Source organism: Psammomys obesus, unplaced genomic scaffold (assembly GCF_907164565.1).
Source record: "Psammomys obesus unplaced genomic scaffold, mPsaObe1.curated_primary_1811, whole genome shotgun sequence".
NCBI lineage: Eukaryota > Metazoa > Chordata > Mammalia > Rodentia > Muridae > Psammomys > Psammomys obesus.
In genome coordinates this window covers 2,163,600-2,167,678 of record NW_026596166.1, presented here as the reverse complement: position 1 = coordinate 2,167,678, position 4,079 = coordinate 2,163,600, and the positions used below count along the sequence as shown (strand labels likewise).

General features: G+C 43.0%; 1 protein-coding gene across 5 annotated transcripts in view; it reads right to left on the bottom strand.

The window, feature by feature from the left end:
• The window catches only part of Tmem229b (transmembrane protein 229B), a 50,096-nt gene that overhangs the window by 29,148 nt on the left and 16,869 nt on the right, over positions 1–4,079 (bottom strand). The window lies entirely within an intron of this gene.

Below are 4,079 nucleotides of genomic sequence, written 5' to 3'. Positions count from 1 at the left end.
ACACACACACACACACACACACACACACACACACACACACACACACATACATATGGAGAGCAAGACAGCAAAAGAGTGAGAAAATGGGAAAGAGGGGAGGAGAGAAAATAAACACAAATAAATACTACCAACAGGAACAAGCAAGGGCTGAGGACACTGGTTTGTTTGGGGTTTTTGTTTGTTTGTTTTTTGTTTTTTTAATGTACATCCCCGAGTTTGATCTCCAGCACTGAAAAAATGGACAAAAGTTTATGTATATATATATATATATATATATATAGGTAGGTCCCAGTGTCTGAATTTTATTCAGAGTAATGAGGCCTAACAGATATGCTGACTAAAATGGGGCATCATTGTAAGTTGTGTCTTTAAACGCAAAGGAAACCGCAATGCCAGGGGAATAAGAATAATTAGGGTAGATTCAAATGATCTGTCTCGCAAAATAAAGACAGTGGTCTTTCCCTGACATAGACTGGAGCTCCCAAATGATCATTCTGTAGATGATACAGCCAACCTTTAATTGAGCACCTTTGGGAAATGCCAGTTGCCTAACTAATTCAAGTTCTACTATATCAGCATTTTTTCCCCAGCACAATATAACAATAGAAAGATCTCAAGTCATCTGGAGGGGGCAGGGAAATGATAAATGGTTCAATGTCTTCAGGCAGAGATGTGCTTAGAGGTAGTCAAAGAAACAGGTGCCAGGCTGAGTCTGTGGAATATCTTCCTTAATGGATATGAAGATGAGTAAACAGTATGGAAGAGGCTGCTTAGGGATATTTATGGAAAATGCCATATCGTGAGGAACCGTGGACAGGAATAGGGACAGAGAAGGGAAGAGCCCGGAGAACTTCCGACGGGTTAAAATGGCCAAGCCAGAAATGTTTACAGCTCAGCCTCTTGAGAGGGGCTGATTAATTAATAGTCAGGGAAAGTGGCCTAACCTTCCACAGGCCTGGCCATTATTTCTCAACACTGACAAAGTACAAGGGTGTGTGCCTGTGAATGAGAGAAGACAACTGATTTGTCTCTAATGACCAAGGGATATGTAGGGGCCAAGTGGAAAGGGGAAGCCTTACAGAAGGCCTTACAGAAGGTCCTAAAACATAATCAACATGCAAAGAAGAGAATTTTGCATTTCTGTGTAGTGTTTTTTTGTGGTGTTTTTTTTTTTTTTTTTTTTTTTTTGTCTGTATAGATTTGCATGTCCCATAAGGATTTGAACCTACTTTTAAATTCAGATGTGTGATCAAGCAGGAGTGGTGGCTTATGTTTGTAGCTCCTAGCACTTGGGAGGATGAGGCAGAAAGGCAGTCATAGCACCATGTATTTTAGGCCAGCTTAGACCACGAAGTGAGGCCTCATCTCAAAACAGCCAATCTAAATAAGTGAATAATAAAATGCCCAATCAACACAGTTGTAGGAGTTAATAAGCAAACTGATGATCAATAAAATGTTGCATCACTTCCCAGATAAAATAGGAGAAATGAGGTCTTGGGGCCCCAAAAGAACACCCAAGTACAGGAAGTGTCCCCAGAAACCATCAAGCTTATTCGTGTGAACTAACCATGCCAAGGAGGGAGCAGGGTATAGCTGCTGGCAGGTGTGCCCAGGTCCATCTCAGAGACACAGTCTTCGTGGTCCTATAGACCAGGACCAGGGGAGGCAAGGAAGGCACTGGCAATTGAGCACTGTAGCACTCCATGGCAATCACAGCACTTAGGAGGTTGAGGCAGGATGGTTTCAAGTTCAAGGCCAGCTGGGGCTACACGGAAAACCTCAGGTCAAAAACAAACTAACAAAGACCATTCACTTGAAGTTCAAAATGTAAAGCAACTTAGGAGTGAAATGTGTGTGTGTGTGTCTGTGTCTGTGTGTGTATAATTATACACATAACTTATGTGTACATGTATGTGTTCTGGAAGCTGGAAGAGAACATGGGACACCCTGGAGCTGGGGTTATAGGTCAAGGTGAGCCGCCTGATGTGTGTGCTGGGATCTGAATTCTGGTCTTCCATAAGAGCAGCAAGTGCTCTTAACCATTGAGCCATCTCTCCAGCCACTGTAAATGATACCTTAATGAAACATTTTCAAAACTCAGTAAGCCATGGTCAACAGCAGTAGCTTTGTGGGATTCAGGAGAAGTCAATGAAGTAGAGACTCCTCTGAAGTTCTGTGAGATTTAAAGAGCTCAAAAGACCATCAGAGCCAACAGCAGCTCTGCTGAGAAATGTAATACAGAACCTCAAACATTTACCCCACACCCTTGGAGTTCAGAATGTTTTAGATTTCTGAAAAAGTAATTCTGAGCACATAGAGTAAATGACACAAATTCCACAAGCAGGGGTTAGGGAGGGAATCATCCCTTCGCTAAACATGCTAATGTCATTGCAGTGACATCCATGAACACGCACACCCTGCCATGAGAGTAGCCATTGATGACCTTCTTAGTCCGGGTCAGGTCCTACCGACAGCAGCTAGCCCTCAGTTTAGGGATGCTTCTGTTTCATTGTCACGAAAGCCACCTGTGGCGCAGTAAGCATAATCAGGTCTCCGAAAGGGGAAAGGCAGCAGATTGGACCTGGAGTGTCTGTTTTAAACTCATCCCGAAAAGAGTAAAACTGAGGAGCCCTGGTGATCACCCAGAGAGTGTGATTCCTAAAAGCTGGTCAAGTCCAGAATAGACATGTCATGAAACATTTTCCCGACTAACACTATACGTAGTTTCCATATGTTAACCTTGGACAGAATTGTTAGTAGAAACCAAAAAGGTAAATAAGATGTGGTGGCCCCCAACTACCTGTAACTCCAGTTCCAGATGCTCCAACACCCCTTCGGACTCTACAGACTCCTGCATCTATCTGGTGAACATACATACACTCAGGCAGACACAAATACACATAAGCTAATTTTTTTTAAGGTAAATAAAAGTATAAACTATTGCAATTGAAGGGACCTAATCCACACCCATGTCTTAAAGATGATGAAACAAAGGTTTAGAGAAGCCAGGCCTCTGCATAAGTTAGCAATAGGCAAATAGTGGCTATGATTGCCAACTTCAGGTTCACTGCCCTTGGCATAAATGCATGCAATAATAGCAACTTAGTGACAAAATGACAAGAGGAGTTGAAAGATACCAGCAGAATTGGGTTTTGGCCAAGCACACCTCTGTGGCTGAGTTCTAATGCAGACAGACCCTACAGCCAGCATGTCCATGGGAGGAGGGTTAGGGTGCATGTGTGACAGGCTACCTAGGCAGGTGGATTAGACTCTGGTAAAAGACACAGAGTTGTTGGATGTGGGGAGAGGAAAAGACAAAGCAGGGAGCTCTCCAAAGCCAGAGGGAGGGACCAAAAGTACATCTGAAAACAGCATTTGTCAATCACATGAATGTGGTCTCCCCGGCCCCTCTCTCCTGGGAAGCAGCACAGCACTGTGGTTTAAAAAGTGCACTCTCTGGGGTCAGATTTCCTCCATGCAAACCCCAACACTAATGCAAACCAACTACGCGACCTTAGAGAAATTGCTTTCACCTCCCTTTGCCTCAGTTTATTCATTTGTAAAACAGAGATAGTACAAGCACCTCCCTCGTGGGGATTGAGAGTACCGTGTGCTCTACTGAAAACAGCCCTTAGCCCTACAGTCACCTCTTAGTGTCTGAAGGCAACGGCTTCTAGGAGACCCCCACAAATACCAAAGCCTGCAGAAATGCAGGTCCCCTATGCAAAATGCGTATAACCCAGGCACATTCTTTGGGTTGTGATCCCACGTTTTGCATCATCTCTGGATAGCTTGTCACACATAACAAATACTATATGAACAGTAGCTGTGTTGTACTGTTTAGAAAATAATGGCAAGAAAAGTCTACACATGTTCAGTTATAAACACAATATTTTTTTCCTAATTTGTTTGTTTGTTTGTTTGTTTTAGCAATTGGTTGAATCCATAGATGTATTACCTTTGGATATAGAGGATGACTATGTAAGACGTAATAAATGTTAATTGTTCTTGTTAACCTGTTTGGATCAACTCTGTGTGTGTGTGTGTGTGTGTGTGTGTGTGTGTGTGTGTGTGTGTGT